Source organism: Ornithorhynchus anatinus, chromosome 4, assembly GCF_004115215.2.
Source record: "Ornithorhynchus anatinus isolate Pmale09 chromosome 4, mOrnAna1.pri.v4, whole genome shotgun sequence".
Classification (NCBI taxonomy): Eukaryota; Metazoa; Chordata; class Mammalia; order Monotremata; family Ornithorhynchidae; genus Ornithorhynchus; species Ornithorhynchus anatinus.
Window position 1 is genome coordinate 71,492,981 of NC_041731.1, and position 27,908 is coordinate 71,520,888.

At 40.4% G+C, this 27,908-nt stretch overlaps 1 non-coding gene across 1 annotated transcript; it reads left to right on the forward strand.

Annotated features, from left to right (window-relative positions):
- The first annotated feature begins 11,981 nt into the window (after positions 1-11,981).
- LOC114811423 lies at positions 11,982-12,119 on the forward strand. The gene has a single exon (XR_003759127.1). It is a non-coding gene; the product is annotated as a small nucleolar RNA SNORA7 (small nucleolar RNA).
- Positions 12,120-27,908: the final 15,789 nt, after the last annotated feature.

The window sequence follows — 27,908 nt, forward strand, 5'->3', positions numbered from 1 at the left end:
GTGACTAAGTAATTAAGCTTAATCTTTCCATTACCTAACTTCAATGTTACTTTTTGCACAACTACTATATGCTGATGAAGGGAAGCCAGGTATATATTCCTTGCATTCAAGAGTTCACAATCACATTGGTTAAATGTCTCATTAAACACCTATCCTTAGACATAAAGTTAGAAACCAAATCTGAAAATTGTCTGAAATGTATTAATCCATTGTTAATAATAATTATTGTATTAAGCTCTTACTAATATTTGAATCCTGGCTTTGTCACTTGTCAGCTCTGTGACTGGGGCAAGTCCCTTAACTTCTCTGTGCCTCAGTTCCCTCATCTGTAAAATGGGGATGAAGACTGTGAGCCTCACGTGGGACAACCTGATTACCCTGTGCTCTGCACATAGTAAGTGCTTAACAAATACCAACATTATTATTAATGTGCCAAGCCCTGTTCTAAGCACTGGGGTATATACAAGATAATCAGTTTGTCCCACATGGAACTCACAGTCTTAATCCCCATTTTACAGATGAGGGAACTGAGGCACAGAGAAGTTAAGAGTCTTGCCCAAGGTCTCACAGCACAAGTGGAGGAGCCGGGATTAGAACCCACAGCCTCTGACTCCCACACCTGTGCTCTTTCCACTAAGCGACACTGCTTCTCATAGTGTGTTCTCATCTCTACACAACAAAGCAGAATGGAGAGGGAAATAAAGCCAGCTGAAACCTTGTTGGTGAGAGAGGCACTTCAATAAACCCTTTCTTAAGTGTGGGATTAACTCATTTATATTATCTTACATATCCAGTTTTGCTTACATTTAGAAAATGGTGGGAAATGTATTTACATGAAACAGTGAATTTTTTTTTGTTTATGGAAGATATGCAAACTAGTTCAGTTCTGTTGCTCCTAAGTTAGGCCATATATTGCCACAGGAAGCATTGTGTCTTAGTGGAAAGAGTACGGGCTTGGGAGTCAGAGGTTGTGGGTTCGAATCCCAACTCTGCCTCTTGTCAACTGTGTGACTTTAGGCAAGTCACTTCACTTCTCTGTGCCTCAGTTATCTCATCTGTAAAATGGGGATTAAGACTATGAGCCCCATGTGGGACAACCTGATGACCTTGTATCTACGCCAGTGCTTAGAACAGTGCTTGGCACAAAGTAAGCACTGAAAAATACCATCATTATGATTATAATTATTATTGAAATTCAGACATGTTCTATCTTCATCATTTGGAAATGGTGGGGTTTTTTTTCTGATTCATGAGAATTCATACAGTTTAACTATTAGCAGACTGACCAGGTACCCAGTTATACAAATGGCATGCCAACTTAGTGACAAATTCAAGCCTATGAAAAACAAATAATAAAAGGAAGCTTTGAGAGAAAGATAATTTGCCTAAACCTTTATTAACAATCAACATCACTCATGATAATTGGCTCTTATTTTTAACAGTTGACTGTCACTTATTCATTAGAAGACTTGGTGAGATCCCCTTCTCCACCCATTGCCTTCTCAGTACCCTCAGGCCAAACATCCAATAGCTAATCCAGCATGAAGCCCCAACTCGCTCCCTTTGCTTACCCCCTCTCCCTGCCCCACAGCACTTGTGTATATATGTACATACCTATAATTCTATTTATTTATATTAATGCCTGTTTACTTGTTTTGATGTGTATATCTATATTGTATTTATTTATATTACTGCTATTGATGTTTGTGTCCTTGTTTGGATGTCTGTCTCCCCCCCTTCTAGACTGTGAGCCAGTGGTGGGCGGGGATTGTCCCTCTTTGTTGCTGAATTGTATTTTCCAAGCTCTTGGTACAGTGTTTTGCATACAATTAAGCACTCAATAAATATGATGGAATGAATGAACGAATGAACATCAAAATGATAATAATAGTGAAAATAATAACAAGAAAAACAATAATAACACCAAAATAATGATAATAATAAGCTCACTCTGGATAGGGAATGTGTCTGTTTATTTTTGCATTGTACTCTCCCAAGTGCTTAACACAGTGCTCTGAACACAGTAAATGCCCAATAGATATAATTGAATGAATGAATGCATAGTAATAATTGTTAAGCACTTAGTGTGTGTTAAGCACTATACTAACTCCTGGGGTATTTACAAGGGTTGCATAACGTCCACTAATTCTGCTGTATGGTACTCTCCCAAGAATTTAGTGTTTCGCACATAGCAAGCTTTCAGTAAATACCAGTGATTGATTGATGATGTGCAAATCACCTAAGTTACATTTGATTGGCTACAGCTATCCCTGGGCTTAAATATCTGATCATCCTCCTTCAGTTGAAGGGGTTGATTTATGATGCACCCATGAGACATGTCCTCTAATTGGTTCCTGCAGACAGAATTTGATCGATTGGAAGATCTGCCAATTTTCTAATGCAGTGACATTACAGTGAGGCTGAGAGAGAGACAGAGGGTTTGTTTCTGGAACCTCAAAATTAGTGGCCTTCTCCATCCCCAGCACTGTTGCCCACCACACTCATTTGCACCTGGCCAGGTACTGACAACTCCTGCGGCTTCCACCACCTCTCTAGGGTATGGAGTACAGGGAGGAGGCACAAGGGACTCCAGGGGCATCATACTGCAGTGGTGGTTGCCACCCTGAAGGGAGATACAGAGGAAAAAAAGGGGGTGCTACCAGAGGGATTGTATCAGTCAAAGGGGAGAGGCACAGAGAGGCTGTTGTCAGAGGGGTAGAAGCCAGGCTTACTGCAATGTTCCACCTCCCTCTCCCTCTGCCCCCTAATTGCTAGGCTGATGACTAACATACTTTAAATCACTTAGTGCATGAGATGGCAAGAAACTGTGGCCACTTATCAGAGCTTCTTGAAAGACTTCCCCAGATAAATGGGTCACAGTGACAAACGATGAAAATCCTTCATAGAACCAATAATCAGGTCAGACATAGTCCCACATGGAGACCACTGTCTAAGAGGGAGGGGCAACATGTTTAGACTCTCCATTTTAGAGATGAAGAAACTGAGACACAGCTAGGTTGAGTGACTTACCTAAGGTACACAGGAGGCCAGTGGCAGAGTCAGCATTAGAACCCAGGCTCATGCTCCTTCCACTAGGCCATGATGCTTCACTTCCCCCATTCCCTGAGGCAATCTCATTTTCTTCTATTCCCCTGGTTTACTGCTTCCATAACATTCAACTGCTCCCATCCCTCACTTTCTATTCTTCTGATGCTCACATTATCTGTTTCTATCACCTGCTATAATTATTAGTTGTTATCTACTGCCCTCTCTGACCCAACTTCAGTTTTCTGAATCAATTCCTTTCTCCTGTTCCTTCTCTCCAGGTCATCCCCGACACTGTCCAGCAGGTATTCAGTGTCCACAAATTCAACAACCTTGCACCACATTCCTTAATTACTTTCATTCCACTATTCCCCAGTCCTGGATCAGTATACTTCCCTGTCTCTTGGGTCCAAGACACCAGATCACCGTTGGCAGAAATTCAGGCTCCAGGCTGGACTTAGCCACCTCTAATACATGCATACTTTGCGCAACTCTGCCCTCTCCTCCTCAGTATCACTAAATCTTCTTCCTCTTCAGTACCCATATCCATTGCTTCCCCTATTCCCCATTCAACCCACCAACTGCTAGTAACTATTCCAGATCTTTAACTCTTTCTTGGATAGTTTCAGCTTGGGTAACAGGCAGTCTGAATGTGAGTGCAGTGGTGAATATTCACATGTTGCTGTGCTGAACTGCTAACCAGATCTCAGGTTCCCAATCTCAGGAGCACCTGAGGTCTAGGAGGCAGGAGAGAGAAAGACTGGATGCCCTAACCATCAGGAAGCTCAGGCTGCCATGCCTTGGGCTGACATCTCTGGTTCACTCATGTCCTGTAACTCAGTCTTGCAGCAACAGCAAACCCAGTTCTGACTCTCCCAAACTCCTCTACCTCTTCATGATGTCTAGAGTAGGATGGGGATTAGAGAACCTTCCCTCCACCTCACTTCCAGTGCTCAGCCCTGCAGTGTTGATGGCCCTGTGCCAAAATGGGTGCTTGGGCTGCCCCTACTGTGGCACACACCCTCCTCATTCATTTAATCGTATTTCATTCAATCATATTTATTGAGCAATTACTGTGTGTAGAGCAGTGTACTAAGCACTTGGAAATTACAATTCAGCAACAAATAGAGACAATCCCTATGCAACAGTGGGCTCACAGTCTAGAAGACGGGCTCACCTAGATAGGGGACTCATCTCTGACCCCCTGTGTAGTCGAATAAAGAGTCTGGCACTACGTCCAACCCATGCCAATTCCAACCCTGCACTCCTACCTGAAGCCTGGGCCAAGGCTATATGACTTCAACAAGAACAAAATGGTGAATTCTAGAGGGACTCATGAGGAATGGACCCCCATAGTCAACTTGAGTTCCTTTCTCCTGAGTATCAGGAGAAAGGTCCTGCCTCCCTCTTCCCAAGTGCTGGCCCCTGTTTGGAAGGTCTGGCAACTTTTTATTTAATAATGATGGTATTTGTTAAGTGCTTACTATGTGCCAAGCACTGTTCTAAGTGCTCATTATGTGCCAGGCACTGTTCTAAGTGTTGGGGTAGATACAAGATAGTCAGGTTGGACACAGTCCATGCCCCACGTAGAGTGCTTATTTCAAACTAGGTAGAGAGCTGACCTGGATAATTTATAAAATGCTATTTTACAGGATCACCCTGAAGGATTTTACCTGATTAACATTTTGTAAAGCAAAATAATAATAATGTTGGTATTTGTTAAGTGCTTACTATGTGCAGAGCACTGTTCTAAGTGCTAGGGTAGATACAGAGTAATCAGGTTGTCCCACATGAGGCCCACAGTCTTCATCCCCATTTTACAGATGAGAGAACTGAGGCACAGAGAAGTAAAGTGACTTGCCCACAGCTGACAGGTGGCAGAGTCAGGATTCAAACCCAAGGCCTCTGGCTCCCAAGCCCATGCTCTTTCCACTGAGCCACACTGCTTCTCTGCCTAACCATTATGGATCTCTTTACCTGGAGTATTATGCTTCACTATTATTCCTTGTGCTGTAGGGTTTCATGGTAAAAACATGAATGTTCAGTATCAGCACTGCAGGTGTGGAAGTTCAGGCTGCTAGCACCAGATGAGTGCACTAGTTTTCTGGCCAGTAGTTCTCCTGTGCACATAACCAAAGTTTTCCTATTTAAAGGGGTCAATCAATAAATTAAACTCCATATCATAGCATTGCATTCAAAGAATTCTAGATTATGGTGAGTAATAAATTACTGAACAGTGAACATTTTGGAAAGACATTGAGGAAGGTCAGGATTCTCCACTATTTTATTAATAGACACAAGTATGCCAGACTGTACGTTTTCATGACACATTTTGGCTAGAATACTATGAAGGCAATAAGAGAATTTTTTGGATAAAGTGGACCTGTTAGGAGACAGCAGAGTGTTGAGAGAAACAACTGGGCACTGACCTGTGTCATCACACAAGAGAGAAATAGCATAGAACAGAATAGAGCATGAGTCTGGGAGTCAGAAGGACCTGGATTCTAATCCCGGCCCCTCCACCTATCTGCTGTGTCCTTCTAAAGTCACTTAACTTCTCTGTATCTCAGTTACCCTTCTGTAAAATGGAGATTAGGACTGTGAGCCCCACGTGGGGCATGGGCTGTGTCCAACCTGATTATCTTGTACCTACCTCAGCATTTAGAACAGTGCCTGGCACATAATGAGCACTTACCAAATGCCATTAAAAAAATGAGGGGGACTAGAACAACTTGAATATTTTTGTTTTTTGATTTTTGTTCTTTTTTTACTCAGGGGCCTGAAAGCATAAGAGAACTGATGGCATACCAAAGTTGCTATATAATTGGTTTACATTTTCAAAGTTTTCCAAAGTTACACAGTTTCAGCACAGTGTATAAAGCATAGGTTTATGTTCAGGATAAGTAGACTTTATGTTTGTATGTAGTACAGCAAGGTGGGGAGGGGTGCAGAAGGAGAGAGTGAAAAGAGAGAAACAGAGTACCTTTCCAACTGAAATCATGAACACATTAACTCACTCACTTCATACACCATATATAAGACCTATTATCTTCATCCTGGAGGACTCACCTGGTTAAATTTCCTAGATAAATTTCCACTTTGGAGACTTCTTGGCCAGTGCTTAATTGTGCCTTGTAAGTAATCCTGTCTGGTCAGTGACCCTCTCACTCATTTTTCTCCCAACCTAAGTTTTCACAAGTTCTGGCTAATGGGTCCTAAATAGAAAATATGAAAATATTACTCCTACTTGGGATCGATGTCATTATGTATTTGCTAAAAATAATGCCTTAAACCAACTCCATATACATTAACTAGGTAAAGGGTTCAATCCAAAGGGTTTTTTTAAGTATTTAAAAATATCAAATCATGGATTGATATCATTTTTACTAGAGGTTAAAATTTCCATTTTTATGCTCTTGAGGTTTGAGTACTTGCTAAGCCAATCTATCAGGAAAGAGTTGTCAGCCCTAAAGATTTTTTAAATTCCCTATGCTCTGAATGTTTTTTTTTCCCTCCATTCCCCCTTTGTCCTTTTACCCTTTGAATTTGATATTCCAGTATTTGCTTGAAGCCAAGATATTTAAAGTGCATTCCAATTTTTGCACAGTATTGGAGAAACAATTGAGTAGATTCCTTGGGCTGTTTGGGCTACATTTTCTAGAACGTCATCCTGAATCATTTTCATCAACTAGAATTTAAGACAGGCACTCTAGTGCAAAGGGAACTATGGATGTATAATGGAAGAGCTGGGACCCAAATTCCAATGCCAGCTCTCCTATTAGCTTCAATTTCCTCTGTAAAATGAGGATAATATTACCTGCCTCCTCCTCCTTATATGGCTATGATGAGACTAAAGTCAGATGTTATGTGAAGTGATGTGAAAGTGCCTTGAAAAAAATAAAGCTAGTATCCAGATACATCCAAATGACATCAGAAGGCACGAGAAGTTTCGGGAACTTGGTGACTTCAGAGAGTCTAAAGCAGTTCCTATTTAGAGCAAACTTTTAGATGGCCACTGCTGCCACCTTTCTTACCTGCCCCAAATGTCTACACCTGATTCACACAGCAGACAAGAAGGGGCGGGAGTGTGCAATGGGTTTGATAAAAGTAGCAGTGGAAGACATGGTCGTGTTACTGGATTTCTCTGTTGGATAACGACATTTATCAAGTACAAAGCACAGTACTAAGTGTTGTGAAAGAACTGAAGGCAAGATCTAGAAATAAAGGAGGAAAGGTGAGAATACAAATAAAAAAATAGAACAATAAGAACACACAAAATAAATAAAAGGTGAGGCCAGGGATAGAATGCAAAAGAGAAAATAAGAGCCACAGGGTACTATGGCTGGAAGGGCAGAGTTTTTGGCTTCGCAGGGGTCAGCCACTACGGCAGCCATAGTAATGACCAGAATGAAGGCCTTCCCAGCATTCTGCATTTTGCAGACGCTCTCCTGCCACTCTTTTCTGTTCCTCCTGCTGGGATGGAGCAAGCCAGGTCAGGATCATGCGCTATTATACCCGAGTTGGGTGATTGTAGGAAGAAGGCAGGGGTTATCAAGCAAGTGGCTTGGCCAGCCAGTGGATTGAGAGTCCTGAAGCTTGCCCCTTTTCCTTGTACAGCCCGTAAGCTTTATCCAAGTCTTTATCTATATTTTCTATAACTCCAGCTATTTTCCAATTCATGAATGCTTCCAGCAGAGGTTGCTGAGTTGATCCAAAACGGTTCATTCTACTTCAGAAGAGTATAATCATTTTGTGCATCACTGGTGTCTAGTTAAATTTGTTACCAATTTTATTAGCATTTGTATAAGCCACAAATGATCAATATTAGAAATGTGAACCACTTGCTAAAGAGAAAATTTGATTCCATTATCAGTTTTTTAAAAAAGGGAAAAGGAGGAGACTGAAACATCACAAGTTGTGATGCCTTTTAGGTGTTTACTAATAGATTCTGAGACTCCTACGGAGCAGATTAAGTTGAGTATTGACCACTTACAGTGTTAATGTCTGTTCCAATAATGTTCTCCTTAATTATAATCATCCCAGATTCAGGCAAGATTTAATCAGTGCTGCCAAGAGTTTCTGGGAAGAAAATAAAGATTTTCAAGTATGAAGAAACTGAATAGGGCATGAAATAAAGGTACCCTGCCACGTATAATTTACTCAGAGTCTAAAAAAGCTGTTTCCAAAGGTTTCTTTTACAAAATATTAAAGTGGAAAATTATGCATGGAGTTGAAGCTGTGGTGAGGAGTAGAACCTCATTAGACAATAGAAAATTGAACTCTGATAACTCAGTAACCCTATAACCTTTAATAGAAGGTTACTTGAACTCATATTGTTTTACATAATTAGTAAAGAGGAACTGATCAAGTCACCACTGAAATTTTCCGATAAAATTCCCTGCAGAAGACTATGACAACTCCATGTTCCTATTACATAACGGGATTTGCAATCCTACTTCTTATAATAGTCACTTCACATCATATAATAGAAGTTTGGAAAGGGGCCATTATAAAATCAATGCTGGTAGTTTATGGATGAGCATGCGTGTGTGTTTGTGTGTATAATGGGAGAGAGAGAGGGCAATCAATGGCACTTATTAAGCATTTACTGGTTGTACAACACTGCACTAAATGCTTGGGAGAGTACAATATAGCAGAAGTGCTAGACAATTGTCTGCCCACAAGAAGTTCACAGTCTAGAAAGGGAGGCTGACATTAATATACATACATAATTTACTGTTATATACATAAGTGCTGTGGGGCTGAGTGTGGGTTGAATACCAAATGCCCAAAGGGTACAGGTCCAAGTGCATAGATGATGCAGAATGGAGAGGGAGTTGGGGTAGAGAGCACTTAACTGGGAAAAGACTCTTTGCAAGAAATGTGACCTTAGTAAGGCCTTGAATGTGGGGCAAGTGGTGTGAAGACAGGGAGAAGAAAGGAGAAAGAGAGAGGGGAATAGAGCAAGTGTTAGAGAGTGCACATGAGTTTAGACTCTCCTTTGTATGTCAAGATGAGGTATAATTGCTAGTTGTAGGTGTGACTCACAGATAAAGTGCAGTTAACCTTCCTTTTCAAACAATGTGCAGACAAAGATTGGCCCATGTTTGTTATATGGTCCATCCCATTTTGATTGTTGCAGATTAACCTGACCTTTCCTCTGCTTCTCCATCAGTGCTATTCATTGAGAACTTATTGCAGAGCAATGTACTAAGTAAGCCCTTGGGAAAGTCTACTTTTAGCCCATATCGTTTGAATTTTTGTATCTTTTTGTCTTTATGAAATTTCTTCTGTCTTCCTCCTCTGTGATCATCCCATTTCATATTACACCTCTTCTACATGGGTTCCTAGTCAAAGTAGGCAGGATAGCAGATATTGAAAATCCAATTTACAGACAGTCAGGATTAGATTCCCAGGTCATGACTCCCAAGTCCCCTCTTTATGCTGCTTCTCTAGCTGTTGAGTATTTGTTTTTGTCCAATCTCCTCACACGTCATACCCAACACTGGTAGTAAGTATAAATCCCATCACTGTATAGAAGGTTGGGCCGTATAACTGCTTCATAAACCTCAGTGTTAGTTCAGGTTCAATATCTTTTTGTCCCCAGATTCTTCTGCCTGATCCCAAAGATCATGCTGGTCTGTATAACCAACATCCTCTTTGAGTGCATAAATTCTGTTCTCAAAGAACTTCTTTACTCCAGATTTGAATTCCTCTTCTCACAAAAAAATAGAACTAGTTTCCCAAATATTAAAAAATAGTTTCACTGCCCTTAGGTGGTGAATATTAATCACTTGTTCACTGCTGTTGGCATTCCAAATTTAAGCTCCAATGGAGTGACTTACGGTGTCATGAAATTATTAATTAGTTCTTTCATTCACTCATTATTCATTAAGGCCCAAAGCAGATTGGGGCCTCAAGTTGTTTCCCCTAGCAGAACATTTTGTATAATTGGGGCACAAACTGAACTGTTCCAAGCTATTTAGTTTCATTTTTGAATCTCACATGGTTCCTCCAAATAACTTGGCGCTGTCATTGAGGTAGACCACTAGGATGGATGGACATTGGGCCTGACCCAGTAATGTTATTGCAAGGAATATGTCTGTTATGTTGTTGTGTTGTACTCTCCCAAGTGTTTAGTTCAGTGTCCTGCATACAATAAGTGCTCAATAAATACAGTTGATTGATTAATTTATTATATGGTCTGGGTATGTAGTGTTAGCAGTTGGGCTCCCTTCTCCAACAGGAGGGACTGCTGCTGTCAAGGACCTGGTCTCAGAGTGCTGGGATTCAGAGAATCACCACATCCCAAAACTCCATAAAACAGCACCTCCCTGCAGCAGTGGTCAACAGAGTTGTCAACTTTCCAGTCCAGAGCAAAGATCCAGGTTCCCAGCAAAGGGAAGGCAGTGCACTTTGTCCCTGCAGCTACTTATCCAAGAGACATATAATCTGAGTGAGAAAGAGAGATGCAGAGAGACACACTGTGTGGTGGCCAGCGGTGAGAGAAACTATGCATATTTGTGGGAGAGGTATGTGAATAGCATGTGCATATCCACCACTGTCTTTCCTTTTCCTGACTTCAGCTCTCCTCAAATCTCAGACCACTATCTTCACCATCATGGTATAGTAAAGATAATGATGATAATAACAATAATAAGGATAATGATATTTTCTAATCATCTACTATGTGTCAAGCACTGTACTAAGACCTGGGTTAGTTACAACATAATCAGGTCCCACTTGGGGCTCACAGTCTGAGGAATAAATCAGTCTATTTAATCAATCATATTTACTGAGCACTTAACTGTGGACAGAGCACTATATGAAGCACTTGAGAGAATATTATATAGCAGAGCTGGTAGACACACATTTCCTGCCCATGAGGAGCTTACAGTCTTGAGAGGGAGTCAGGAAGGAGAACAGGTATTGAGTCCCTGTTTTGGACATGAGAGAATGGTGGTACAAAGAAGTTAAATGACTTGCCCAAGGTCACAAAACAAGTATGTGGAGGAGCTGGGATTAGAACTGAGATCCTCTAACTCCTAGGTCCAAGCTCTTTCCACTAATCCATGCTGCCAGTATTTGGGCTCTGCAAAAAATTGAGATGGTTCTAGTCCTGAATTCCATATCCTATGTTGTACTCATAATGTTTTAAATTGTTACTCATTTTACAAAATATATTTATTTTGCCATTTTATAGAAGTACAGCCAGAGTCATAATAATGACACCTTCTATTTTTAAGAGTTCTTTCATCTCTTCCAAGTGCTCTAATGTCAGTGAACTCATCTTGTCATCACAATATCCTTTTAAGAGAGTATTGTTATCCCCATTTTGATGAGAAACTGAGGAAGAGAGTTGTTGAGCCACTTGGCCAAGATCACTCAGTAGGCAAGGCTAGTGGCAGAGTCAGGACTAAAATCCAGGTTCTTGAACCCAAGACCATACCATGAATTAGACCATACCATGAATTCATAACCCCACAATCCACCTATCCATGTGAAGGAGTTTTACTCTAACCAAAGTTTTGGAATGCAGAAATGTGTTTTTTTTCCCCCCAGAAAAAAATGAAGTTGTTTTGCTTCCCTGAACAAAGGTAACTTTTGATATCCACAAGACAGCTTGGTTCACTTTGTCAACAATACACACAGAGATATATCATGCTTGTACAGACACACAGACATATAATAGAGCTGCCATTCACACTGGAAAATGTCACTGATAGTGACATTCACATATGAATGAGTGTGCAGGACTTACAGTCCTGGCCATATTTAACATACACAAAGTTTGTCCTTTGTTGTCCAATGTATATATATTTAGTTATAAATATATCTATAGATATACATCTTCAAATGCTGTCAATTCCATTTACAAATCCTCTCCAGAATGCCCTATCTTCTACCATTAAGTAATTCTGATACGTGTGTCTAAAGCCCTCTCAAGATCATACCTGGAGAGTTTCCAATACTCTACTGGTCTTGGCTATGGAAGGGAGAATCAAGAAGAGGTCTACTCATTCCATTCTTAGCTTGGGCAGTGGCTATTGAGTGGAAGACAATCTACTACAAGTCAAAATTCACCTGCACTGGGCAACAAAGTCATGGGAGAAAGTTGAGGGTAGAGATTCAAGTTTTCTGAGAGGAAGAAGGAAGTGGTAAACCGCTTGCATATTTTTACTAAGAAAATCCCATGGATGTAGGGCATTCTGAGAGATGTGTGTGTAAAGTCATGATGGGTTGGAGACAACTAAGAGTTTTCTTGTAAGAATACTGTAGGGGTTGTTGTGTCCCAGCTCTGACCCCCATTAGTTACAAGGCCTAGTCATGCGCACTGCTGCACTCCCTCTGTTATGTTATGTGCCCTAGGCATGTGCAGAAGGGCTGGTAAACACCTTCTGTAAGGTGTTTGCCCATTCTCGTAAAGTCCCGTGGCCTATAAAGAGAAAGACCCAGCCAGGAGGGGGCATGGTATAGTCTCTCTAAGTCCACCAGCCGCCACAGACTGTCCCATAAGTAACTTCCCCAAATAAACCACTTATTAAGTCAGCCTGATTAGTGTGGTCTGCTTCCTTTTTCGGAATTTCTATACTGTCCCGTTACGGTGGGACTGTACAACTCAACGGGATTTTCCGATACAAATACAGAAGTGGTTTACCATTACCTTCTTCTATGCAGGAAAAACTTGAGTCTCTGCCATTGTCTTTGATAAACGTTTTGGTCACTAGATCATCCATCTTTGAGTCTTTCCCATTGCCACTGCTAACAGCACAGTTGAACTAACTGACGCTTTGACTTAGACCTTTCCCTTATGGGTAAACCTAACAAGAGTATCTCTCACTGGCATAGTTCAGAGCTTCATCAGCATCTGCAAACTCTCCTGCCACAATAAGTTGTCAATTCATAGGAGATAAGTATATACATGTAAAATTGTGTATATATATATATATATATATATATATATATATATAATAATAATATTGTTGGTATTTGTTAAGCGCTTACTATGTGCAGAGCACGGTTCTAAGCGCTGGGGTAGATACAGGGTAATCAGGTTGTCCCACGTGAGGCTCACAGTTAATCCCCATTTTACAGAAGAGGGAACTGGGGCACAGAGAAGTGAAGTGACTCGCCCACAGTCACACAGCTGACAAGTGGCAGGGCCGGGAGTCGAACTCATGACCTCTGGCTCCGAAGCCCAGGCTCTTTCCACTGACATATATATATATACACACACATAGTTTACAGCATCTACAAACAGATTTATCTACAGCAACTTCTTTTCAATTTTCTATTGGCATGCTGCCTTCACTGATGCATTAGTTCAAGAAAAACTAAATAGGGATGGTTTTCCTGCTGCTCTTCATTCTCTACCTACAGCTAGATTTGGGGACAAAAGATGGCAAAGTTGATATCTACAAATGATTCTAAACTTGTATGCAAAGTTGCTCCTCCACCTGATGTATAATAACTAAGCTGCACCCATCTCATTCCAGGATTCCATAGTTTTTCAGTCAACAAATTCTCCCCCATCCTTATGTTCCTGGACACCTCATGGCCTTTTTCCCCTGCCTCTATAGCTAGTTGATAGCTCTTTTTTCAGTTAATAACCCTGGAAATATTATTATGGAGTATCTACTGGAAGCAATGTGCTGTGTCCTAAATGCTTGAGAAGGTACAACAGAAGCTAAAGATGTGTTCCCTGGACACAGAAACCTTAGAAACCTGGACTCTAATGGGGGAGACAGACATAAAACATATTTACGATATTCAGTTAATCACCAAATCCTGTCATTTCAAGCTTCACAACATCACTAAAGCCTGCCCTTCCCTCTCCATCCCAACTGCTATCATGTTAATCCAAGTACTTATCCTATCCCTCCATGCTGACCTCTTTACCTCCTCTCTCTCCTCACTCCAGTCCATACTTCACAATGCTGCCCAGATAATTTTTCTACAAAAAAGTTCAGTCCATGTTTTTCCACTTTTCAAGAACCTCCAGTCGTTGCCTATCCACCCCCTCATCAAACAGAAACTACTTACCTCTGGTTTTAAAGCACTGAATCACCTTGCCCCCTCCTACCTCACCTCACTACTCTCCTACTGCAAACACAGCTAGTCCACTATACTCCTCCAATACTAATCTACCTCTATCTTGCTGTCAACCTCTCATCCACATCCTCCTTTTGGCCAGGAATGCCCTCCCATTTCATATCTGACAATTACTTTCCCCCCTTCAAAGCCTTATTGAAAGCACATCTCCAAAAGGTCTTCCCTGACTAAGACCTCATTTCCTCTTTTCCTACTCCCTTCTGTGTTGCCCTGACTTGCTCACTTTATTCATCACCCCCTCACCCAGCCCCACAGCACTTATGTATATATCCTTAATTTATTTGTATTATTATCTGTCTCCCTCTCCAGACTGTAAACTCTAGAGAGATACAGGGAATGAGTCCATTATATTATGTTATACTCTCCCAAGCACTTAGTATATGCCATGCACACACTAAGCAATCAGTAATTATAATTTATTGATTATTGATTGTTGTGGGGGTTGGAAAGGGAAGGGAGCAGAGAGACAGGAGCTCGCCAAGATCCACCCTTTCCTCTCCACCCAAACGGCTACCTTGCTGGTATAAATTCTCATAATATCTCGACTGGATTATTGCATCAGCCACCTCTCTGGTCTCCTATCCTCCTGTCTCTCCCGGCTCCAGTCTATACTTCATTCCACTGTCCCAATTATCTTTCTACAGAAACGCGCTGGGCATGTCACTCCCTTACACAAAAATCTCCAGTGGTTGTCTACCAACCTTAGCATGAAACTAAAACTCCTCACTCTTGGCTTCAAAGCTCACCATCCCCTTGCCCCCTCCTACCTCACCTCCCTTCTACAGCCCAGCCTTCACACTCCGCTCCTCTGCTGCTAACCTCCTCATTGTGCCTCTTTCCTGCCTGTCCCACCTTTGACCCCTTGCCAATGTCCTACCACTGACCTGAAATGCCGTCCCTCCTTACGTCCGCCAAACTAACTCTCTTCCCCCCTTCAAAGCCCTACTTAGAGCTCACCTTCTCCAGGAGGCCTTCCCAGACTGAGCCCTCCCTTTCCCTCTGCTCCTCTTTCCCTCCCCATTTTCCCTACTCCCTCCCTCTGCTCTACCCCCTCCCCCTCTGCCCCTCCTCCCCTTCCCATTCCCTCCAATCCCTCCCTCTGCTATACCACCTTCCCCTCCCCACAGCACTTGTGTATATTTGTATATATTTATTTTATTAATGATGTGTAGATATCTATGATTCTATTTATCTTGATGGTATTGATGCCTGACTTCTTGTTTTGTTGTCTGTCTTCCCCTTTTAGACTGTGAGCCCATTGTTGGGCAGGGATTGTCTCTATCTGTTGCTGAATTGTACATTCCAAACATTTAGTACAGTGCTCTGCACACAGTAAGTGCTCAATAAATACAATCGAATGAATGAATAAATAATGAAACCCAAGTATCAATCAATCAATACATCAATCAATCAATCATTTTTTTGAAGGGCTTACTGTGTGCATAGCACTGTGCTAAGTGCTTGGGAGAGTACAATACAATGGAGTAGGTAGACATGTTCCTTGCCCATAATGAGCTTACAATCTAGTGCGAGAGAAAGACATTTATATGACTAAATCATGGATAAGTATGTAAGTGCTGTGGGGCTAAAAGTGAGGTGAATAAATCATACAAATCCAATCACTTTGAGGAAGTAATTTCCACATAACAGATGTGGAATTCTACCATTTATCCATTAAAGGGAAGCTAATTTTTCTGGAATTACAAAACAAAATAAAAATCACATGCATGCTCAGGAATCCCTATGCCTGTACCTTGGCCTGCAACACAATTTGAAACCAAACCGCAGGAAATAAATTAGAAATTCTAATGACTAGTAAAAGCCACAGAAAGCTGTTTACTACAGTGTTATTTAGCACAGGTGATTTTGTAATTAGGAGGAATTGAGAACATGCAGAGCATTTAATGCTTCTCAGTAACTTCACTGTGTCAGTCACTATGCTGGATTATTAACATATCCAAATGAAAAATATCTGGGTAAAAGTTTAGACTTTTAATTGTCTTTCAAATTCTGATCACTTATTTTCATTAGTTTGTAAGGGTGCTGACACAGGAAATAGACTTTAATCTTGTATAAGGAGCATCTTAACCTAAGTGAACAAAAACAAGACAGTGAATTAAGAGATGCATGCCCCAGATTTAGCCTTGTCACTGATTAGCTGAGTGATATAGTGCAAGTGACTCAGCTTCTGTGTGAATTTGATTCTCTGACTACAAATTAGGATCATGTTACTAGTGTCCTTGCTACTCTACAAGGCAGTTGTGAGGATAAATTAGGTTATCCCAGTAAAACTCATTGGGCTCTTGTTGGAAATTAGGGAGCAATAGATCTATAAATTGGAATTAGTGAGTTCAGCATAGTTAAATTGGAAGCTGGCTGGGTGATAGCTATAAAAAACTCTATAAAGGAAGGAATCAATTCCAGCTTTCTATTAAGAAACTATTTGGGGTCAGCCATCAGCTCAGTCAAGAAAATCAGACAAAATTATGGAACTAACACAGACTGATGGGAAATTCCTTCAGTGATCAAGTATAGGCTATTGATAATATGTGGAGCGAACTGGCAAAACTATGGGACAAAGATAGGCTGATTCAATGCCTTATGGAATGAATATGGGTAATCTTTAAGGTCGGTATATCTGAAATATATATCTATAACTATAGGGATCAAGTAGATTTGTCTATATGCAATGTGTAGTATTTTGAGGCTAATGTCATTGTTGTTTAAATCTGTATAAACATATTATTTATTTCAGTAAATGAGTACTCCTCAATCCAATTAAGTACTTTCTGGGACACTCTTCTATGAAAAAAACCAAGCTCTTCTGTTGGATTGATGTTGCCAAGGAATTTATCAGCCAGGAGAGAAGGACTGTTCTCAGATAAGCATTAAAATATGAGTCTTAGTGGCCTCTGATTCCTTGGTACCCTATAGTTCATTTCAACAGAATCTGAAAGGCCCCTGGTTAAAGAAAAAAAAAAAGCAAGGTTCCCCAAAATAGAGATTTCATGCTTGTTACTGGGATCCTGAGGCTAGTGGGATTACATACTGGTTTCCAAAGAGCTTGATTTGTAAGGGAATAAGAGGGTGGGTTCTGTTCCTCTTTTTTATCCTTATGCAAGAGGCTGGTTTGGGAAACCTACAAACTGAAATCTGGAATGGGGAGACCAAAAGACTGTCCTTCAGTCCAAGGAGGGATGGTACCTCCAGATTCCCAAGGACAGCTACTGTAATAGTAATGCTATTTACTAAACATTTCCTGTGTGCAGATCACTGTACTAAGTACTGAGAAAGAATACACAGATAGGAATCAGACATGGTCTCTCTCCCTTGGGGTAATCACAATCTAAGAGTATAAATGGGAGAAGGGACTGAAGATTGACACATCGGGAATGATGAAACAAAACACAACATAGGCAAATACACAAAATGATAAAATGAGAAGGGTGCTGTGGCTAGAGGAAAATAATCTGAGGCTTCTCGTGGCTTGGAGTCCAGGGCACAGCCACAGCACTGACTACAGCAGCCCCCAGTCTTATTGGGGTTTTGTGGAACTTCGTATTGTGAGTGTTTTTCTCTTTCCCACCAAAGTGATGGAAGGAAGGAAAGGATAGAATTTCCTTAATGTCACAGAGTAAAGCTGGCATGTGGGGATGGAGAGTGACTGTCTGGTACAGAGGATGATGAAAGTGTGTTGCTAGTCATGGGGCCCTGAGATAAGGTACTTTAAGACCCACAGGGCCAAAAGTGAGTAATTGAATACTCAAAGCATTCTTGTATTTGAAAAAGTTGAATATGCATTTTATGTTTCCTAGGTCATGGTGGGCATGGCTTAAAATGTTATAATTGTTGCTCCAAGAAGGCAAATCTTGAAGCAGCATGGCTCAGTGGAAAGAGCCCGGGCTTGGGAGTTGTAGGTAATGGGTTCGAATCCTAGCTCCGCCGCTTGTCAGCTGTGTGAATTTGGGCAAGTCACTTAACTTCTCTGGGCCTCAGTTCCCTCATCTGTAAAATGGGGATAAAGACTGTGAGCTCCACGTGGGACAACCTGATCACCTTGTATCCCCCCCAGCGCTTAGCACAGTGCTTTGCACATAGTAAGCGCTTAACAAATACCGCCAATATTGAATCTTCTTCAAATGCCATCAAGTCTTTTCTGATACATAGTGACTCCATGGAAATACCCTCTCCAGAATGTCCCATCACTGAAAGGAGTAAACATTAATATAGTGTGCTGCATGCTGAGGACTTCATGTGTTTCAGCAATGATTTGTGGCTATAAGACATTGCCACTGATTCTGGGTCCCTTCTAATTCTCTATCTACAACAACTCCCTGGGAGAACTCATTCACTTTCATGGCTACAACTACCAACTTTACCTCTCTAGCCCAAATCTCTCTCCTCTTCTTTAGTCTTGCATTTCCTCTTTCTTTCAGGATATCTCTACCTGGATGTCCAGTTAACACCACAAACTAAACATGTCCAAAACAGAACTTTGGAAGATCTGCCAAAACTCTGTCTTCCCTATGTCTTTCCCTTCACTGTAGATAATACCACTAAACTCTCAATCTAACAAACCCATAACCTTGACATTTTCTTTGACTCATCCCTCTCCCTCAGCCCACGTATTCAATTTGTCCCCTAATTCTGTCAGGTCTAACTTCATAACAGTACTAAAATCCACCCTATCATCTCCATCCAATCTGTTACTGTGCTGATCCAAGTACTTAACATATATCACCTTGATTAATGCATCAGCCTCCTCACTGACCTCTTGTCTCCTGCCTCTTCCCAATACAGCCCCCACATACCTCACTCTGCTGCCTAGGATCATTTTTAAAAAAATATGTTCAGTGCACATTTCCCCACTCCTCAGTAATCTTCAGTGGTTATCCATCCACCTATGCATAAAACAGAAAGCCCACAATCAGCTTGCCCCCTCCTACTTTACCTCACTGATCTACTACAGCAGTTATAGTTATAATTTTCATAGTTTGAGAAGCTTTTGCGCCCTACCTGCCCTCACTCCTCTAGTGCCAGCTTGCTCACTGTTTTTCAGTTTCATCTATCTCATTGTTGACCCCTTTCTAATGTCCTGCCTCTGCTCTGGAACTCCCTCCCATTCCAAAACCCCAAACCATTTCTTTCTCCACTTTCAAAGCCTTACTAAAGTCACATCCCCTCAAAGAGATCTTCCTTGGTTAAGCTGTCTTGTCCCCAACAACCTCTCTTTTCTGCATCACCTATACACCTAGATCGATACCCTTCAAATAATTGATATTTATACCACCCACAGCACTCACTTATGTATCTGTAATTCTTATGCTCGAGGTGCTGAATGCTGCTGGTGGAAATCTAAACATCAGGTCAACTTTGTCCACTTCAAGTTTGTCCTTTCTTGCCTTTAACTCTGTGCCCTCTCCTCTGCCCGGAAAAACTATTTCTCTTCACTCATTGACACTCAAGCCCATCACCCTCGTCAGATGTTCTAGACATTTAACTCCTTCCTCAGGCCCCCTATTTCCCTTCCCCCCCACAATAATCTGGCCATCTACATCATTAAGAAAATTAACACCATCAGGTCTGAGCTCCCCAAATTCACTCTTATTGTACTACCCCAAGTGCTTAGTCCAGTACTCTGCACCAAGTAAGTCATCAATGATACCACTGATTGATTGATTGATTGATTTAGGATTGTGTGACCCTACTAGCATAAGATCAATTCCTTTAGGTAGTTTCCTGGTCCTGATTTCTTATGATAAAAACCTGTTTCACTTTCGGTAAAGTAGGTTCCATTCTTACCATGGCTGCCAATATCACTGAGGTCAGAAAAATAGTATCTTGAGACATTTCAATCACATAAGATATACAATTCCTGTTCACGAGGTGTGTATTAAGATATTTAAAGGTAGACACTAGTCTTTCATAAATAGTTGTGGCTTTTCACAACAGAACATGGAATATTGAGATGAGTAAATCAGTATTAGTACCAGTAGAAAAGGCACATAAATCCTAAGGGAAGATGAATGAACATACATGTCACTGACAGCTGTTGAGTGCAAAGTTTGGGGAAAGATGAAATTATTAAAGATAAAGTCTTCTGGAGAACAGGGTGTTTCAGAAGGGATTTGAAGATGGGGAGATCTGCAATCTGGTGATTGCAGTGTGGCCTACTGGAAGAACATGAGTCTGGGAATCAGAGGACCTAGATTCTAATGCTGGCTCTGCCACCTGTCCTCTTTTTAATCCTGGGCAAGTCACTTAACTTCTCTGTGTCTCAATTACCTCATCTGTAAAATGGGGTTAAGATTGTTCATTCATTGATTCAATCATATTTATTGAGTGCTTACTGTGTGCAGAGCGCTGTACTAAGCATTTGGGAGAATAAAATATAACATGAAAAAGGCACGCAATAAGCTCACAATCTAGAAGGGGACAGAGATTGTGTAAAAACTAATATTTTCTCTCTACCCCAGCACTTAGTAAAGAGCCTGGCAAATAGTAAGCTCTTAAGTGCCTTTAAAAAAATGATGTTGGTTTTGAATGGACACCTTTGCTTAGTCACTTTCTGTTCAAACCCAACAGATTTCGCTTCCATTGTTGGAGACATAATGGATGGGATGCATCACTTATCTGATTCAACATGGTTCTTCTTTTGACCTGTGTTCTGAAATAGATTTTAAAATGAAAATTACCGATTCATAGAGCAAAAAGGACCCAAGAGTGGTAAAGATAGAAACATTAACTCAATAGTCCAGAGGTTTTTGAGGTAGTGGGTAACGGAGTGATCAAGGAGTCATTGAAAGGGGCACATAGATGTGCAAAAGTCATAACGAATAAACATGCCTTTTCCAATATTCCCAATTTAATTTATTTTAATAAATATTATAAGAAATATAACAGATGAGTCCCATTAAAAGACTACATATTTACTACTGGGACTAATAAAGTTTTTGAATCCTATTGCTCTGTTTATTTATGAGCTTAAAAAGTATGTTATTTATTCAAGGGATTTAGAAGTTTCTCCAGACCATTATTTTATTTTCATGTTTTTCTATAATTAAAAAAATATGCTTTTGTATAAAGAGCTTGAACCTGGGAGTCAGAAGACTTCAATTCTAATCCCAGTTCTGCCACTTATCTGCTGTGCGACCTTGGGCAAATCTCTAAACCTAACTTTGCCTCAGTTCCCTCTTTTGTAAAATGGAGATTAAGATAGAGTCCTAGGTGGGACATGGACTGTGACCATCCTGATTACGTTTGCATGTAACCCGGTGCTTATGTCAATGCCTGGCACTTAAGTAAGCACTTAACACCACTAAAAAAAAATAGAATACTAGTCAAAGACTTCCTAAGTGTTCTGAGATCCATTGGGAATTTTATTTGTCCCTGAAGAGGTCATAAATTAAGGTAGTAAAATCTACTAAATTAAGTTATTCTCCAACTTCAGGCAAGTTTGTTCCTGAACAAAAGAAAACTAATATCTTATTTTTAGGGGCCTTTAGAAGAGATTTCAAAAAAAAAAAAAAAAAGAAATCCTCAGTTTCACATATATTAAATAAGTCTAGAAATGAGCAGATTTTTGTTTTGATTTTTGCAGGTAATTTAGTACTATTGAAAACAACATGGAAAATTGTTACTATAATCTATCTAAGTACAAACATGATGTAATCAGCCACTCATGTTTATTGACCACGTACTATGTGCAGAGCACTATAATCATAGCTATGTGCTTATGACAGAGCTTTCCTTCTAAATAGTGCAATATCTTAGGGGTATTTTGAACCAATATTTTCCTTCCTTGGTTAGAAAGGGTTCATAAAGAAAGAACTAGCAGGGGAGACAGACACTAAAATAAATTCAGGGCGGAGGAGCAATACACATTCAGGAAACTGTGAATCTCCAGGTTATTAGGAGTTTAGGAAGTATTAAAGTGGCAGTATAGGGGCAATATGAGGTGGAGAGATGAGGGATTATTCTGAGGAAATTTCCTGGAAAAAGGTGATTGTTGATGTGACCTCAGAAGTGCCTTGACTGTGGGGAGAGCAGTGGTCTTCCAGATGAAGAGATGGAGGGACTTCCAGACAAATTATAGGGTGAGCACAAGTGGTTGATCTCAGGAGAAAAAGGAAGCATGTAAGCTGGGGTATATTGGAAGAGAGAGAATAAGTAAGGAAGAGATAACTGATTGACTCAAAGCTGATGATGAGGAATTTTGCTATAGAGAGGAATTAGCACTGACTGGAGGTTTTTGAGGAGGCAGATTTAGAATAAGATTTGAGAGAAATGTAGACAGTAAAGTCAAGTATGGACTGGAGAGTGAGAGACTGGAGGCAAGGATGTTATAAGGAGGATTAAGCAGTCGAGTTGTGATAAGACAAATGTCTGGACCAGTGTGGTGGCCATTTGGATGGAGAGGAAAGAGTAGATTCTGGAAATATTGTGAGAGAAGAACTAAATGAATTTGGTGAAAGACAGAATATGGGAATTAAAAGAGGCAGGAATCAAGTATAGTACCCAGGCTTTGGTATTAGAAAACATAGAGGATAGTGCTACTGTGAACTCTGATGGAAAATTAAGTGGGGGAGAGGATTTGGAAGGTAAGATAAGGCATTCTGTTTTAGAAATGTTGAGTTAGAGGTGCTGATGACGTATCCATAGAGAGATATTTTGGTAGTGGGAAGAAATGAGAAATTGCATAGGAGAGAGTTCAGGGTTCAGGAAGTAGATTTGTAAGCTATTGACACAGAGGTGGTATTTTAAATCACTGGAGCATAAAATAATATCGGTATGTAAAAATGATAATAATAAACATTTTCCTTTTATTTGGGGAGAAAGGCTGTCAAGTTACTATAGGGATTTCTTTGTCGGGAAACGAGGATGAATGAATAACACACTATATCTTTGCAAGGTATACACTGCTGTTTGTCTAGGTGCAAGAGGTAAGAACACTTCTATGGGAATCAGGATATTTATCTCTCACTGTACGTGTTGGTGCTACACTATCAGTGATGAAGTTGCTGGCCAAAGAACCACCCAAGGAGTTCTGCAAGTCAGTACATATTTATTGATTGCTTACTCTGTGCTAAGGACTTGGGTCAGTACTGTACAATAAAACAGACACATTCCCTGCCCTCAATGAGCTTACAGTCTATAGGGGGAGACAGACATTAAGTAATTACAAAAATGTACGTAAGTGCTTTGGGGATGGGGTGGGGTCGGAATAAATAAAGGGAGAAAGTCAGAGCTACAGCAGAAAGGACTAGAAGAAAAGGAAAAGAGAGCTTAATCATTGAAGTCCTCTTGAGGAGCTGTGCTTTCAATAAGGTTTTGAAGATGGGGAGTGGTCTAGAAGGAATAGTGTGAAATAGAACAAGGGTGACAAAGACCATAATGTCTACAAAGAAAGCTGCGTTTCAGTAGGCTCAAGGCAGAGCATTTGCACTCTGATGTGGTCACTTCAGCTGTACATGTATTCTGCATATAAAAAGCCACCTGACTGTTTTGCAGTTTTCTGAATCCCGACAGGTCTAGCCACTCATTGCACTTTGTACCCCAGTGGAAACCTGACTGGCAAGAAAATAGAGTCACTGTGTGTCAGGCACTGTACTAAGCACTGGGGTAGATACAAGATAATCAGGTTGGGTATACTCCATGTCCCGCATGGGGCTCACAGTCTTAAGCCCCATTTTACAGATGAGGTAACTGATCCCCAGAAAAGTCCCATGACTTGTCCAAAGTCACGTGATGGAGCCAGAATTGAAACCCAAGTCCTATGACTCCCAGGTCCATGCTCTTTCAGTAGGCCACAGTGTTGTACTTCATGCACGTTATAAACCACATGAGGACCGGGAATCTGTCTCTACTTCTTTTGCAATAATAATAGTGATAATAACAGTAATAATAATGGCATTTTTAAGCTCTTAGTATTTTCAGAGCACTTTACTAAGTACTGGTTGATAGAATATAAGCAGATTAAACACAGTTCCTGTCCCACACGGGACTCAGAATAGGATGAAGGGAGAATTAGAATTAAATCTTAATTTTATAGAAGAAACTGAGGTACCGAGAAGCTAAGTGACTTGCCCAAGATCACACAGCAGTCCAGTGTTAGAGTCAGAATTAGAACCCAAACCCATGTTCTTTCCATGTTCTTTTCACGCTGTAGCCACGCTGCCTTGTCCACTGTAGACACACAGTAAATACTGAGGGTGATGGTAATAAAAAGATAATGATTTTAAAGCCATGGGTAAGTGTGTTCACATGCTTTAAAATGTAAATGAAGCTGAAAGCGTGGTATTAAGAATGTTTTTGGATGGCTAGCTTGCATGCCCAAGTTCTAATTGAAATGCTATTCGGGAGACACACATAAACAACTATAAATGGGATTTTCTAGGGAATGTACTGATAGGTCTTTACCTATGAGAGTATGATGGTCTCACTGTACTCATATTTTTATGCTTTCTGCATTATCTCTTCTATGTGTGTCAGAGAAATATTCCTTTCTATAAGTTGATATGGTTTAGTTGAAATATTTTTAAAAAGTTTTCTTGGAAAATGAAAATTATCATGTTTAAAGTGCTATTTAATGTTCCTGCATCTGTCATGCTATGGTTTACCTGAAAACTGATTACAAGATGTCAGAAAATTAATATGAGAACCCAAGTCAGTAAATAATTCACCTTTCCTCCTTTCACCAATAAACCACACAGTGTGTCATAAGAAAAAATGGATAATAATGTTGGTATTTTGTTAAGCGCTTACTATGTGCCGAGCACTGTTCTAAGCGTTGGGGTAGATACAGGGTAATTAGGTCCCACGCAGGGCTCACAGTCTTAATCCCCATTATCCAGATGAGGTAACTGAGGCACAGAGAAGTTAAGTGACTTGCCCAAAGTCACACAGCTGACAAGCGGTGGAGCTGGGATTAGAACCTATGACCTCTGACTCCTAAGCCCGTGCTCTTTCCACTGAGCCACGCTGCTTCTCATTCAAGAGGTTTTATGATGTTAATAATGACCATTTTCATTTGAAAGATCACTTTTTAATGGCTTTTATATGGAAATATCCTGTTTATACTTAATTATCCAGCAATACCTAGTCTAGAATCAAATCTGTTGAACTAAATTAAATGAAAACTCAATCTACTCACACACATTAAATTGAAAGTGTAATTTAACATGCAACTGCTTATCTGAACTCAGTATTTTTCCCTAATAAACATTAAGTGGTTACATCTTCTTTATGAAATGTCAAAAGAAAGATGAATTGCATTATTGGAAAGCTATCATCATCGAGTAAATGATACATTCCAAATTTTCTGTGAATAGCTTTCATTGTAATTGCTACTTCTGTACAATAAATAAGAATCGTGTACACTCTCCACTGATGCATGGATAGACAAAGCAGTAGAAAAAAGAATAAAAAGGTCAACATAGCTATAAAATGGCTGAATCTAGTGAAAAGCAGACATTGAGTTAGTACCCAGTGGAAGGTCTTTTATGCAATTGTGGCATCCAGACACTATAAGTGATAAGGCCTGGACTTACATTGGCGATCCATACAGCTTCTGGAGTAGTTTCACCACCTCCACCTATGAACAACCTAATTCCACATCCAGTGACAGCACAAGGTTACCAGGAATGAAGCTCTGGAATACTGGTAAACAGTCATTTCACCAGCACTTATGTACTGATGGATCAACCGTGTTTTTTAATTACTTACTGTTTAGAGCACTATAAGTGTTTGGGAAAGTACAATATATATCCAGTTTCAGGATCCCTGCCCACAAGAGGTTTATAGTTAGCATGGGAGACAAGCAGTTGAATTACCAGTAGAGGAAATAATAGAGTAAATTACTGAGTGCAGAGCAGGGTACTAAGTGTTCATATTCAGTCATTCATTGAGCACTTACTGTGTATAAAGCACTATACTAAGCAATTGGGAATGTACAATATAACAATAAACACACATTCCCTGCTCACATTGCGCTTATATTCTAGAAAGGGAAACAGACATTAATATAACTACATAAATAAATTACAGATTTGTACATAAGTGCTTGGGAGAATACTTTATAACAGAGTCTATAGACAGTTTTCCTGTCAACAAGGACTCACAATCTTATGTGTAAGAGATCTGTACTTAAGTGTTGAGTAAGAGAACTAAATACTTTAGAGTAAGAGAGGTACTGTGTTAAGAATACTTAACATTTAAGAGTAAAGGAAGCAGGGTGTTAATATTGTATACTTGAGTAAGAGAAGCAGTAGGCATTAAGGAAACGTAACAGGAGTGAGACAAGCAGTGTGTCCAGGTTGAAAGATCATAAGCCTGGGAGTCAGAAGGATCTAGGTTCTAATCTGCCACTTGTTTGCTGTGTGACTTTTGGCAAGTCACTGAACTTCTCTGTGCATCAGTTTTCTCATTTGTAAAATAGGGCTTCAATATTTGTTCTTCCTCCTACTTAGACTGTGAACCTATATTGGACAAGGACTGTCCAGTCTCCATATAGCATATATAGTACAGTGCTTGGCATGTAATAAATAGCACAGTTATTTTCATTATATGTTGCAGAAGGGCTGAAGTGGCACTTGAGGTATATTAAGTAGGAGGATTACAAATTCATTGGGGAAGGAATTCTGGAGAGATGTAAATTTAAAAATGCTTAGAAGTTAGGGTGAGCAAGAGGTCAGCAGTTGGAGACATGAGATCAAGGCAGAGTGAATGAGAGCTTGAGAGACATGAAGAGGAAAACTAACAGTGGGAGAAGCACTTATGTACATATCTTTAAATTATATTTTATGAATTATATTTGTATTAAGTTCTGCCTCCCCCTCTAGACTGTAAGCTCATTGTGGGCAGAGGACGTGACTTAACTCTGTTATATTGTGCTTTCCCAAGTGCTTAGTACAGTGCCCTGCACACAGTAAGCACTCAGTAAACACACTGACTATTTATTGACATGAAAAATGATGTTTTAAAACATCATCAGGGCAGCAGAATGAAGCACGTTTTGGAGAGGGGAGAAACTGGAGGCTTATGAAGTAGTCAAGTTGGGATATGAAAAGTGCTTGCACCAGCATGGTTTCAATTTGGGGAAAGAGGAATGGACAGATTCTGGAGGTCATGGGAAGAAATAACTAATAGGGATTTGGTCACTGAATATAGAGGTAGAGAGATAGGGAGGCACCAAAGATAAGGACAAGGTAGAGAATTTAACTAGTGAAAGGATGATACTGTCAACAGCAATGGCAAAGTTAGATTAGGGAATTAATTTGCCTAGGGGAAAGGTGAGAAAGACTGTGAGCCTCACATGGGACAACCTGATCACCCTGTAATAATAATAATAATGTTGGTATTTGTTAAGCGCTTTATGTGCAGAGCACTGTTCTAAGCACTGGGGTAGACACAGGAATCAGGTTGTCCCACGTGGGGCTCACAGTCTTAATCCCCGTTTTACATATGAGGTAACTGAGGCACAGAGAAGTTAAGTGACTTGCCCACAGTCACACAGCTGACAAGTGTCAGAGCCGGGATTCGGACCCATGACCTCTGACTCCAAAGCCTGGGCTCTTTCCACTGAGCCATGCTGCTTCTCCTGTCCTGTATCTACCCCAGCGCTTAGAACAGTGCTCTGCACATAGTAAGCACTTAACAAATACCAACATTATTATTAAATTCAGGTTGGGGCATAGGGACAGGACATTCATACAGTGATGTCCTAGAGGCAGAAGGAAATATACAATTAGAGA